The sequence below is a fragment of the Malus domestica genome, chromosome 13 (assembly GCF_042453785.1).
Source record: "Malus domestica chromosome 13, GDT2T_hap1".
Taxonomy (NCBI): Eukaryota; Viridiplantae; Streptophyta; class Magnoliopsida; order Rosales; family Rosaceae; genus Malus; species Malus domestica.
In genome coordinates this window covers 9,105,397-9,119,755 of record NC_091673.1, presented here as the reverse complement: position 1 = coordinate 9,119,755, position 14,359 = coordinate 9,105,397, and the positions used below count along the sequence as shown (strand labels likewise).

Sequence of the window (14,359 nt, the reverse complement as noted above, 5' to 3'; positions counted from 1 at the left end):
TTTTCACCTTCTCTCACTGGGCAAAGGCAATTTCACCGACGCTCCGCCTCCAAAGCCGCCTAGGCGCTCCTCGGGGCGCATTTTTTAAAACACTGACAATTATAGAATGAACTGATATCAATTTAGTAAAAATTGGAGAAAGTATTATGTGTTGCCGTTCTTTTAAATAGTGTCTTATTTCAGTTGTAATATCTAAAGGGTAAAGAATTTACATAATGACAAAATAGGTTGAGATCAAACACATCTCATAATTCACTAAATTTCTCTTTGTACCCTCTCTTTTTATAATTCTTCAGTTAAATAGGGCTACTAGGGCTGGGTTCGGTTTGAAACGGTTCGGTTTTTAGTCAAAACCGAAACCGAACCGAAATTTCGGTTCAGTTCGGTTCGGTTCAATTTTTTTTGGTTTTTTTTCGGTTCGGTTTTTTTCGGTTTTGATTTTTTTCGGTTCGGTTTCAGTCCGGTTCGGTTTTTTCCATACTATTTTTTTTTTTTAATTTGGAACAAATCTGCAACGATTGATTGCGAGCACTGAAGATGCAGAAACTTATTGGGTGTTGGTGCAAATGAATATGAACTGTAACAAATCTGCAAATCTGCACTGGAAGAAATCTGCAAATGAATACGAACTGGAACAAATCTGCAAATGAAAACGAAAATTACAATATAAAATCCCAAATCCCAACAAATCTGCAAAGATTATAACATGCAAAATCCCAACTAATAATTAAAAGAAAAACCCATTTTAATTCAGTAAATCACAATATAAAATCCCAACAAATCTGCAAATGAATACGAAAATTACAATATAAATTCCCAACAAATCTGCAAAGATTATAACATGCAAATCCCAACAAATAATGAAAAGAAAAACCCATTTTAATTCAGTAAATCACAATATAAAATTATAAATCATATTAGTTTTGATTCGAAAATTACCTGTGAGAGATCGGAAAACCCGGATTCGAATCTTCCAATTTAGAGGGGGTTCTGATTCGAAAGGGGCGAGGGAAAATCATGGTTTGGAAAAAGGAATCCGTGAGGAGGACATGAGAAGACTGGAGAGAGAGTGATTTGGAGGAAGAGAGGAAGGAGAGAGAGAGAGAGAGAGAGAGAGAGAGGGGGGCTGAGGAAGCAAAAGGCAGAGAGAGGACGCAGCGGAGGAGTGTTTGAAATCTGAAATGGGAAGTGAGATAAAGTGTGAGACGGCTAGGGTTTGTAAAGTTTAAGAAATTTTATAAAGCATTAAATAAAAGAAGCCTATAAATATTATATTGGTACAATAATAACAACTCAAAGCCCACAGTCAAGTTGGCTTGCAGCAACTAATCCTAAGCTATGGGGAAGGGGTTCAAACCCCGGCGCCTACATGTTTTTTTAGAATTTATATATGATTTTTTTTTCGGTTCGGTTCGGTCCGGTTCGGTTTCCGGACCTCAAAAACCGAAACCGAACCAACCAGATTCGGTTCGGTTCGGTTTTTTTTCGGTTCGGTTTTTTTCGGCTTCGGTTCGGTTTGGTTTTCGGTTTTTTTCGGTTTTCGGTTTTTTGAACCCACCCCTAAGGGCTACAACAAATGTGTTTTATAAAACTAGTAAAATTATTATATCATGGTGCTCAGGTACACTAAAAAAATCTCTCACGTAATGAGATTAACTTTAAAATGATATATAAAAAAAATAACCATTCTAAAAATTTATGAACTTCTTAGTAAATATTACAATTTCACGAACTACTTTAACGAGTTAAAAGTTATACAATATATATGTACAAAATTGATAGAATTCTAGTCTTAAGAATCCAACTGCAGAGAAATAACAAAATCCAATGACAAAACCAGAATTATATATGTATACAAAAGGTGATGGCTCCTTTGCCAAGAAGCAGCTAGCAGTTCTCCAACAAGAAGCAGCAGCAAAGGGCAGCTATACTGCAGATAGTAAACAACAAGAAGGACATGTCTCAGAAATTAGAATCAGATGAAAGAAAACGATTTCCAGACCCAGGAAAAAAAAAGGAGGGAGATAAAAGAAACTAACACCAAAACCAACTAATTTATTTCAATCAAAGATTCAAAGATCCCAAGCCCTTTTGGCCCAGCCACTTGTCTTGTATTTGAAGGTGTCAAATTTTGGCATCAACAGAAACTAATGCATGGAATTGCCAAGGTAAATAGGGCATTCAGTTGAATCCAATGATATGATTGGAAAATATTATAGTTTATATGTCGGATATTTACTATTAATATATTATTATTAAGGGTCAAATTTGGAATAATATCGGTAAGGGGTCTGAAAAATGGACAAGATTGTCTGCCCTCCTAGTTGTGGTGCCCTTCCATGCCCTCCTATTTTGTGCGGTCATGGTTAAGTCACGTCAATATTTTATATTTTTATTATTTTTTATCTTATTATCTCATTAAAAAATTAATATAAAATATTGACGTGGCTTAACCGTGACTGCACAAAATAGGAGAGCATGGAAGGGCACCACAACTAGGAGGGCAGACAAGTCCCTGAAAAATTTATCAAAGATTTGTGCTCAACTGGATCAATTTTGAACTACGGTCTAAAGTGGCGCAAGCGTAATTGAGGTTCAGGTCTTAAGCTAACTCTAAATTGGATCAGTCGGTTTATTCTACTTTTATACCTCCCAGATTACAATTGTTGGGTTACTGTTCACATATGCAGTAATTGACCTAATTAAGGTAAGATTTAACAAAAGCATTGTTAGGAAAGAATAATCTTATTGGATTCTCTTTCCACTTGGGTTTTGATTCTGTAATTATCTTTCCAGATTTTGTATTTATATTGTTTGTGTCACAAGGGAATACTACTTGTACTCCAAGTTAATGACTTGTATATAATGTATCCTATTCATATCAATAACCTATCAAGTTGACACTTAGTTGAAACTTTCTATATGTTATCAGAGCAAGTTGTCCAACGTGTGAAGCTCAATGGCCCCACGTGCTCCACATCACCCGACTTGTGTTGTCCACGTGTTAGACTTGAAAATTTGCTACACTTGAATTTTCAAGACTAACACGTGGACAACACAAGTCAGGTGATGTGGAGCATGTGTGGTCGTTTAGCTTCATACGTGGGACAACCTACTCTGATAACATGAAAAAAGGTTGAGGTTCTACCATAAAATCAATTGGCAATATAGGGAGTTGCACAACTCCTTATAAGCACATGCAAGGTCCCTCCTTGGTTCATCTCATCAATGTGAATTCATTCTCAACAACTTTCTATAAGCATGACCAGGATCAACAAATATCTAATAATAATATAAGATAAATAAACTTGATGATGTGAGGGAGTTATATAATTGTGCAGTTGAAGCATGAAATATACAAATATTCAGTTTGACGAACAATAGGCTTTCATAGAAATCAGACATACCAGCCGCTAAGGAAGCCGCCCTTGTTTTTCTTTTTTGGGGTAACCGAAAGTGGTGGTACCACTGGAGGTGGAAAGGCGGACGGTACTGGAAGATGATATTGTTCTGGCATCCCTGAAATTCCAAGGAATTAATTAATTATTCAATTAAACCAAACAAATACTACATGTCGCAAATTTATAATTATAGGTGACTTACCTGGTGCGGAATGATGATGACGCTTCTTATGGTGGACATGTACATGGGTGTGATCCGTACTGCTTGGTGCGGGATGATTATGACGCTTCTTACGTTGAACACGTACATGGAAGTACTCCGCACTGCTTGGTGCGGGATGATGATGATGCGCCACAGGTCGAACACGTACATGGAAGTACTCCGCACTGCTTGGTGCGGGATGATGATGATGCTCCACAGGTCGAACACGTCCATGGCCGCTGTGAGTGGAACTGTGTCCATGGCCACCGTAACTCGAACTGTGTCCATGGTCGACACTCATGGTGTGTCCATGGTCGAAACTCATGGTGTCTCCATGGTCGAAACTCATGGTGTCTCCAAAGCTATGAGTCATTGTTCTGCTTTATTGATGGGAGCGTCTAAACACTAAGAATAAAAACACAATGAAACTCTTATGTTTCGATGTAGCGAGATACAGAGTATACGAGAATAACAATCTTATCATGTTAAGCTAGGGTATTTATAGGGATTAGTACAAAATTCAAGTTCTACTAGGATTCGGAAGTATACTAATAAATTTAGACGAACAAAAAAAATTATGTGAATTAACAAATCCATATTGCACTTGGACTGGAAAATCTTCAAATTCTATTTGGTTTCGAAATTATACTAATTAATGTAACCAAACAAAAAAATTATGATCCATATTATATACTTGGACTGGAAAATCTTCATATTGAGGCGCTGGCAATTGGTGAAGGCTTGAAGGTGGCGTTATCTCTTGGTCAGTCCAAGGTGGTGCTGGAATGTGATGCAGCTTTGGTGGTTGCTGCAGTTAAGAGAAGTGAGCATGAGTCCCCTGCTCTAGGTGTCAATCGGGGACGTAAATGTGTGGGCTGATCAATATGTAGGTGAAATTTGAGTATGTTTTGCGTCGTTGCAATGTTGTAGCCCATCGATTAGCTGGGTTTGCTTTAACAGTGAGTAATTATGTAGAATGGAGTGAGGAGTTTTCGCTCTCCTCAAATAGGTATTTGAGTTCAACAAAATTTAATTACTATTATGATACTGTTCTATGGATTCAAACTCCACAGTGGTTTTCCAGCTTCTTTCTTCCAAAATTGTTGAGACTTTTGTGGTCAAGATGTGTATGAGATGGTCTTCCAGTGTTTTCATTCCGGTTCTCTTCCTCCAGGTCTGGGAAATACTCTTATCACATCTATATACACTAAAGCCCAGTTCCAAAATCACTGTTCATCACGTGAGTAGGAGTACTGTTCATCAACAGTGAAAGGGCGGAAATGCCCTCTTTTTCCGGCTCTTTTCCCTCATCGGTACAGTTAAATGGCAAACTTGCCCCAGAGATCCACGCGTCAGTCCGCTTCAATACGATGGAAAAGTCAGGCTATGCGTTTGGTTCCAGACTCCTATACACGTGTTGCTCATCGGGAAGGAAAGACGGATGGAAAAGCCGAGCTCTCTGTCAAGCATGCAAGAAGTTTCCTCTCTCTCTCTCTCTCACCCATCTCTCGCTCTCAAACCTCAACTTCTCTCTTTCACTTTCTCCGTTTTGCCGAAATACCACCCAACCAGTAAACGCTTTCGGTTTGATTCGAAGAAAAATTTTACCCATAAAGGATAGCGTTTCTTTGTGAGTTCTTCGGATCTTACATCTGGGGTTTTCTGCTGATGCAAGGGTTTCAGAGTATTTCCCGATCTCTCCTTACCCAGGTAACTAAATCTCACTTATTCTCGAATACCCAGAAGCCAAATATTGAATTTTTCACTGTACTTAATCTCTTTTAGCAACCTCCAGTTGTCCTCTGCTTTTCTCACTCTCCAGTGTTCATCAACACCATCAGGTCTCTCTCTACCTCTACCTCTCTCTATATCTCTGATATGTTTATACATGTCGTTGTGTATCTATATATCAGGTTGAAAAAGTTGTTAATTTGATTAATTTTGTTAGGGAAATTATTTGTTTTGGTGATGGATTTGTGGGTTTTAACCGTGTTTTGGATATACTAACAATTTTGTTTTGCAGTAAATTGCAATGGGTTGTCCACGGTTTGCCTGGTAAAACCAGATTTTGCGTGTGGGTTTATTCGTAGACGAGTCTATGATTTTTCAGGAGTTGGAGCGCTGTTGGTGAGGCTTGAGCATTTTCATCACATTAGCTATTCCGTACATCAGTCCAATATGTTCTTATCCCTTGCACTCCGTTGTTTATGTTTGGAATGTGTGTTTATGCCCCCTCATGATATCATGAGATCTAATGAGATTGTTTGCGATCTGGTTAAATACATAGTAATAAGGACAATAGTTCATAGTTTTAATGAGGGTTAATGGTTCTGGGTTTTTACATTTATTGTTAACAACTATAATTGTTATGGTTGATTATCGTTCTCTTAGTCTTACTGGGTTTCTTTTAGCACTTTTTCTTTGATTGGAAATTTGGCGGTTTCTTAAGATACAATGATATCAAATTAGATTTTTCTAATTTTCTGATTTTGGTGTTTTGCAGGGAGTACTAATATACTGATATCTGAGATTTTTTATCTTTCAAATGGGTAAGTGCTATTTTTAATGTTTCAGTTCTGGCATGTTTGGTTCTTTGAATTCTGTAGTTTGCTCGCTTCTTCGTTGCTTCGTGATTTTCATTTTTCAGTGTTGGTGATGGAAATTTGTAAAAATTGTAGTAGTTTTCTGAGAAAGTTGGGATTTTTAGTTATATTTTCTGTGCAATCCCTATTGAAAGACTGGAAAATGATTTTTTTTTTTTGAGGGAGACTGGAAAATGATTGAAATGATGGTTTTCCTGGGATTTAAAATTATATTTTCCTGGTTGGTTACAATCGTTTTGTTCATCTCTCCATTCATTTTTTTTTTAAATTATTCTCTCCAACCTTTTTGGCTAATTTTATGTCTCATTTTTTGGTGGCTTTCTGCAGAAGTTAACATGAGCTTTTCACATGACATGGATGTTGAGTACAAGAAACTCATCCAGATAGTGAACCCACCAAGGTATGTGCAAAAATCATACCTTAAATTCCTCAAAGCCACCTCAATTATTTACCATATTCCTTCTTCAAATTTACATCCATTTGTCCGAAGTTGTTTTGTTTCAGGGTTGTAATAGATAACAAAACCTGCAAGATGCAACGGTGATAACGGTATCTTTGATCTACTCCTCTCTGCACCTCCTCCTAAACCCCTCTTGGTAAACTTTCAAACTTTACCCTAAATTGTATTTCCTTTCTCTTTCTACGCTTTCAAAAGGTTTCATTTTTTCGAGTTCTTATGCTTATGTCTCTGAAAGCACCTTAATTTTGTGTCTAATTTAGGTTTTGGCAGTGTGAATTTTGAATTTTCCGTTTAATTTGGATTTTCATGTTTTGTATTTTGAATTCGTAGCCTAATTTGAAAATGAATTAGGATAAATGATTGCCACCTAAACTGATGACCATGATAGAGCAAAAAATATATTGAGTCATGTTTTTTTAAGAAAAGGTCACTTTGCAAAACAACAATTATATATATTTTTTAAATAGTTTTCGGCTTCAAATTTTGGTTTTTGTGTTTGTAGAGGAAGGAGAATTTGACCCGATTAGCTCCAAGCTTGCAGTAAACTTTTCTATTTGTTCAGGGTTATGAGAATTCTTACAAAAAGAATTAAAGCAACTCAGATTATAATTTTCCATTTAAAACTGTTTTTAATTTGGTCCACCATGTTATGTTTGTTAATAGGAACCCAGAAGAGTCTTGAATTCAGTTCCAACTGTGACATAAAATGGAACTTGGTGTCATTAAGCTATCGTCCTCAGCCCGCAGAATTCAGGTAGCCCCATGACTTTTACATTACTGCTTTCTTTTTATATACTAATTATTGTTCTATGAATTGTATTCTTCAGTTAAATAATGATTAATTAGAATGCCCAAAAAAAAAACCTGGGCATAATATGACTGACACTGCAAAAGTTTTCATTTTTTCGAGTTCTTATGCCTATGCTATAATATTGATTCAAGAGAAAAGAGATAATAATTTCACTATGACTGACACTGCAAAAAACTTCTGTTCCAGTCTGTTGCAACAATTAGTCCCCCCAGCATTTTTGGTTTTCACAAGCCTCAAGGTTAAACAATTTACATGCCAATGACTGCAGTTTCTAATTAAATAATTATTAGTTTCAAATTAACACTGAGACATTTGAAAAATTGGTTTGGCAAGGCATAGTTTAATGTTCTTTTTCATTTTATGCATTTTAATTTGAGAGAATTTGGCTTATTTGTCTTGATGTAATTAAATTCTTGAATTTTGCAAATTGAACTAATGAAGTTCATTCTGAATTTCCAATTCAACATTATAGCATTATAAAATTGTTTTGCAAAGAAATTGTGTGTTGCTCATGTGCATTCTTCATTGTTTGCGCTTTCAATTCAAGATAATGCAGTATATTTTCAACAGTAACCAATAATATATTCTCAGATAATCATGGCGGGATGGCCATGATATGTTATTTAGGGTACTTTGAGTGGAGTAATTTTGTGATAGTTATTAGTTTGAAGCATTGATGTTTTTTAGTTATTTGACCACCTTTACATCTCTTTCATTTAAATACTTGATTGGGAGCTTAATCTTTCTTTTGGTATTTGCTTAGTGTACTTTTGTTGGCCGTGTTTTGTATCTCATTAACGACAAGCAAGTGAAAGCTATAAGTTATCTATTACAAGTATCCATTTTAAAAAATCATATGTATGATAGTTGGTAGATTTTATTATTTGAGATTTCTTATTATTTTAGTGGTGTTGTGTTAACATTTCTTTTGCAATTTGATACTTTTCTATTTACACATTTCTTTACATGCAATTTAATCTGCATATTTGTGCTTTCGCAAATTGATAAAATTGATATTTTGATTCTACAACTTTGCAACTGAATGAAAATGGTTTCAACTCTGCGATTTGCGAGCTTTTAATCCAACAAGAAAGATGAAGGTTCGTGCCTGTTGAGTGTGCAGGAGTTAAAGTAGGTGAGTTCGAAAAATGTAAGAATGCAGGAATGTGAGTAAGATTAATCTTTTTTCACATGCACATCATCTTTTGTATATAGATTGTATCAATCAAATCTTTCGTATATAAAGATTTATTCAGTATTTTCTGTCATACAATCTTTTATATCTTTGAAACAAATTTTTCACACAATTTGTCATCCCGCAGCAACGCGCGGGCAAAAACTATCTAGTTAATTCCTAAAGTTGTTGGCCCGAGGCTTATTTCACAATTTCGCCCTATCAGTCTTTGCAATACTATTTATAAGATGGTGACTAAAATTTTGGTTGACCGATTGAGGCCCATCTTAACCAAGATTATTAGTCCTTGTCAAGTGAGTTTCTTGCAGGGACGTATATCACCGATAATATAGTTATTGCTCAAGTCCTTCACACTTTCCGGATAGCGCAAGGAAAAAAAAGCTTCTTAGCTTGGAAAATTGATCTAGCAAAAGCTTACGATAAGCTTCGATGGAGTTTTATTCGGAATACTCTTCAAGAAATTGATGTGCAAGGTAATGTTTTGGAGTTAGTACAGGTTTGGTATTGAGGTGTTTTTATAAAAAGTGGGTATAAAAAAAAAATGAGCTCAAAAACGTGTTTGATAAACACTTTAAAATAGCTTATATTCACAATTTTGGATGAAAAAAAAATTAAAAACGTGAAACAGCAAAAATGAGCTTATTCTCATAGCACAATAGAAACAGTTTTTTTTTTTCTTTTCAAAGCAAAATAATACCAAACCAGTGCATTGCATAACTGATGTGAATTTCCAAATTGTTTCAAATGGTGAGAAAACTAATAGCTTTTGCCCACAAAGAGGTGTTCGACAAGGTGATCCTCTTTCTCCTTATCTATTTGTTCTTTGCATTGAAAAATTATCTCATCTGATTAATGAAGCTGTTAATTCTGGAAAATGGAAAGCTATTCAAGTTGCAAGACAAGGACCTGCTGTCTCTCATCTTATGTTTGCAGATGACATTATTTTATTTTGTGAAGCCTCCAAAGAGCAAAAGCTCAGATCGTTAAGGAGTGCCTTGATTTTGCTTGGCTTTTGGGCAGCAAATAAGCTATGAAAAATCGAGAATCTATTGCTCACCTAATATTAATCGTGGAATGGCTCTTGAACTGAGTCGTATTTGTGGTTCTCCCCTGACTAATGATTTGGGGAAGTATTTAGGAGTTCCGCTCATTTATTCTCGCATCAGTAAAAACTTACAAAGGCCTGGTAGAAAAGGCTCAACCTTAACTTTCTGCTTGGAAGGTGAATTCATTATCTCTTACTGGTCGGGCCACTCTTGTCCAGTCTGTCACCTCCGCCATCCCAGTTTATGTTATGCAGATAGTGAAATTACCAATTACCATTTGTGATCAACTTGACAGGATAAATAAGAACTTCGTGTTTGGGTTAATATTTGAGTGTTGGGCTTGAAGAAAATAAAGCCCAAGGATGCCAATTAAAAGGGAGACTTGCCCGAAGCCCAGTCTTAAGCCCAGAGCAAATTAAAGTCTTCTCAACCAAGATGAAGGCCACATGTCTATGAGTGAAGTGACAAGTGATGAAGACTAACCTACTAGCAGCCAAAAAATAGTTTCTAGTGGCATTACAAGTAAAAAGTTAATGACTCATTACCCTCCAAGTGCTTTCGGGCAAGAGAAAAAGCTACAGCAGTCGGGCTAAATTGTCTATAAAAGGAAAGACAGGCCCCAGGGTCAAGGATACTCAACCAATCAAACAAACAAACATACAAACTCTGCTCTCAGGCCAGATTTGCATCCAAGAGCTTAAATCAACCTAGATTCAGCCCTTTTAGTGATAGTTCCTTACAAAAGACATCTTTTATCTAGTATAAAAGCTCTGCTACCTCCCTTAGTGGTGTAGTATCGACTCCCTCATGTAAACTTGTTTACCATCTATCCCTTTTTAGCATACAATCTCTGTAAACTCAAAGAGAAGTGACTGCAAGAGGTTCAACATTGCCAGACAAGGTGAAGTCTTGCCCGAGTCTCTTTGTTTGTTTTCTAAATTAGTATTTCTATTGCTTAGTATACTTTTCAGTATGTATTCAAGTTATTTCCACCTGTGTTGTCATTTTGAGAGTCCTATTTGCATATGGATCTTGTTAACTTAATGGATATGTTTTCATTAAAAGCGATATAGAGCCAAACAAATGATTTAAAGGGCTATAGACTCCTTCCATTCGAACATACAAGATCATGAATTAAAAGTCCTTGTTTATAAGGCAAGAAAAAGAACTTAATACATACTTAACCCATCTATGACAGTCAATTGATAACAAAAAGTTTGAGTAACTTAGGGATCAAGTAATCGACTTAAAACACATTTGTTCTACATCTGTTATATTGAGATAGCAGTGACACACCTAACAGTTAGTTATTTTTTATTGCGAGTCTCAAGGCCTACACCTAAGGCCCCACAAAGGCACATTTCAGAACTAACTTTGTTCTCTTCTTGTAGTACATCAACAAGCAAGAGCCCGACTACACATCCAAAGTGCCAATCCCTTAGAGAGTTATGCTAAGGTCCAGAGAGCCTTGTCCAGAGAAATCTTTGTCCAAACACTTCGTCTGGGGCTCCATTCAATCCAAAAATAAGGTTAACTTGGTTAAATGGAGCCAAAGTTGCCTTCAGAAGTCTTTTAGGGGGAGGGGGGTTTGGTTTGAAAAACATGAGAGTTATGAATTCGGCTCTTCTTGCTAAGAACTCTTGGAGATTCATGTAGGGGGATAATGGCCTTTAGGCAAAAGTTTTACAAGGAAAGTATATCAAAGGTGATATGGGTTCGTTACTCAATGATAAAACTGCTTTACACTCTTCTTGTACTTGGAAAGGTATTCTTGAAGGGACAAAACTTTTGCATGAAGGTCTACTATGGTGAAACAGAAATGGCAATATGGTAAGGTTTTGGATGGACAAATGGGCTAAATGTGGTATTTTGCTTCATCATGTTTCTTGCTCGCTTTCCGATGATATGCTTAAGGCTACTATAGCAGATTATTGTTACAATAATGATTGGGATATAGGTAAATTATTACTTGTTTTACCAAAGGAGATTGTCAAACAAATTCTTAGCATTCTAGTTGGTTTTGATGCTTTGTCTGATAAGTGTATCTGGAGTGCAACAAGTGATGGTAATTTTTCTGTTAAATCCGCTTATATGTTGGTCATTAATTCAAGTGGTCTTCCTAATTGGCAATGTGAATTCATTTGGAAACTTTATATTCCTCCAAAAGTTCAGAGTTTCTTATGGCTGCTCTCTCTTAATAAGCTTCTCACTAATGAACAAAGGCTAAAAAGGGGTATGACTAATAACCTTGATTGTCAGAGATGTACTTGTGTGAAATCCCATTCTTGGATTTCACTATTGCAAACTATGTATTTGTATTAAAGAGATTTTATATTATTTTTGGGAATTTATATTAAATTTAGATTTTAATTAAACTAATTATGAAGTTTGAATTTTGGTTAGTAATCATTAAAAAAAATCGTGGACTTGGGATCACACTAAGTATAATTTGATAGAGCTCGACCCTACGAAAGCGTAGGCGAAAACCGTTTGTGAATCGGAGTTGAAATGAAGAAACTAGAGGTTTAAAAAGAAAAAAAAGAAGAAAAAAAAAACTATAAGCTGCCAGATGGCTGCGTGAGAGAGGAGGAAAAGGAGAGATGCGGGAGAGAAGAAGGAGAGAGGATGAATGAGGAAAAGAGAGAGAAACTGATTTTCCACCCCATCGACCCGTACACCCATACACTCAACCCGTTCGACCCGGTTAGGTTCCGGTGGTTCCTATCCATTTGTCAAGCGAATTGTACCCAACCATCACCTGCAATCACCACCACACTTTTTCTCCTCCATCGTTCATTCAAAATTCGATGGAAATTGGGCCAAATTGTGGCGTTTTGCGATGGGACACCGAAGGCTTCATTGGCGGCGATCCGCTATTTTTGAATGTAATCCAGTTGATCTCCTTCACCATTAGACTCCCCTTGAGCCCTAGAACAAAACCCAATCAGTTTTAGGGGCGGCAGAACACCGAGGAAGGAGAATTGAAGCACACCTATTTCTAGGGTTCCGACGGTTCGTGGGCGATTTCAAGCATTTTCCCGATGAATTGGACTTTGGCCCAGGTATGAAAATTTCTCCCCTCACTAAGATCTACTTGGCTGTAAAATTTGGTAATTTTTGGAAATAGTTGAATTTTTCAGCTAGTCGGGGTGGCGCGTGGGCCGAGACCCCACCTACCCTTCCTAGACTAATTTTGATAACTTGATTCCATATGTGATGTTCGATTGACGAAATCTCGTCATATGACTATAGTTTTGATAGAGACCACCACTTGGACATTATATGGATCGATGATCTGACCATTAGATCATTATGAAACTTTAATACGTAATAATACGTAATATTTCAGGACAATAAGAACTTCCGGTTTCGTTGAGTGATCCGGAACTGAGTATTTGATGGGGTTTCATTGAGTGGTCTAGTTTCCTGCTCCGTCTGGATTCCGTTGAGTGGTCCAGAATCCCTCGTGATCGCAATTCTGTTGAGTGGTTCGGAATCGTATCTAGCTTGTATTTCATTGAGTGGTTTGATATGCATTGTACATTGCGATTCCGTTGAGTGGTCCGGAATCGTATCCACTCGAATTTCGTTGAGAGGTTCGGAATCCCTTCTACCCCACGATTCTGTTGAGTGGTTTGAAATCATATCCTGGTTTGGATTTCATTGAGTGGTCTGGAATCCCCTTTAGTGTCTTGGTTCCGTTGAGTGGTCCGAAACCCGATGTTGATAGATTTCGTTGAGTGCTCCGAAATCGCATCATTTGACTTGTTGGTTCCTTGAATTTGATTTTACCATCAAAGATGTAGGCTTCGGCCGAACTGTGTCGCTCTAACCCTGCATTTTGGTGTATGGTATGTGTTATTGATTAATGTGATTGTGGAATGATGTTGGTTGTGATTGTTGTCATTATGATTAGACTCGTTGACCAATATAGCTAGACATTTATGTTGCGCTTCGTCGAATGTTACTCATGATATTGCATGCCTGTTGTGTGGTATTAGGTTGAGACATAGTGATTTATGTGATGATTGTTCAAGTGTAATGAATGATGAACAACGAATGGCTTGATCCCTATTTATGGTACATAAGCAGTCTAACAAGGAGGGTAGATGCAGCCATAAAGTGTACAAAAAAAATTACTGTGCAATTCGATTCTCGAGTTGTGCTTTGCCATATCCCGGAGGTGGGGTAAGTTAGAGATACAGGTATTTGTTGATGTCACGTGTCAATCCTAAACGTAGGTCGGGATCGAGACGTGACATGTGGCGTTGAATCAGTGGCTCATGTTTTCAAAGATTGTCCTAAGGCAAGAGAAGTTTGGCAAAGGTTGGGAATGTATAAACCACAGTCATATCACATTGATTTTCATGATTTTCTTCATTTTAATCTCACCAATAAATCTTTCATATTGGGGGGGGGGGGGTTTGGAGTAGAGGTTAGTTTTTTCCATTGCTTGTTGGTTTATTTGGTATTTGGCGAAATAAATTTATTTTTTAGCAAGATTTTGCCATGACTGATGAGCCTACAATTTCTATTTGTACTTATCTTTGTGAATGGTTGAAGGCAAATGCTCACAAGATTGATAAACCTCATAGGATTGAATCTTTGCTCCATTGGGAAGTTCATCCTTCAGGTTGGTTT

At 36.8% G+C, this 14,359-nt stretch overlaps 2 long non-coding RNA genes across 4 annotated transcripts; one reads left to right on the top strand and one right to left on the bottom strand.

Moving 5' to 3' along the window:
* Positions 1-318: 318 nt before the first annotated feature.
* LOC139190736 (uncharacterized) lies at positions 319-1,207 on the bottom strand. The gene is made up of 2 exons (XR_011575097.1): positions 940-1,207; positions 319-640 (listed from the first exon to the last, which is right to left on the bottom strand). It is a non-coding gene; the product is annotated as an uncharacterized lncRNA (long non-coding RNA).
* A 3,790-nt stretch (positions 1,208-4,997) lies between these two features.
* On the top strand, positions 4,998-8,735 carry LOC139190528 (uncharacterized). 3 transcript variants are annotated; one of them, XR_011574791.1, is made up of 7 exons: positions 4,998-5,313; positions 5,399-5,444; positions 5,627-5,730; positions 6,107-6,152; positions 6,534-6,606; positions 6,697-6,802; positions 7,330-8,735. It is a non-coding gene; the product is annotated as an uncharacterized lncRNA (long non-coding RNA). The 3 variants fall into 3 exon arrangements; XR_011574792.1 differs by having other exon boundaries at positions 5,173-5,313; positions 5,389-5,444; XR_011574793.1 differs by lacking the exon at positions 5,399-5,444 and having other exon boundaries at positions 5,076-5,313.
* Positions 8,736-14,359: the final 5,624 nt, after the last annotated feature.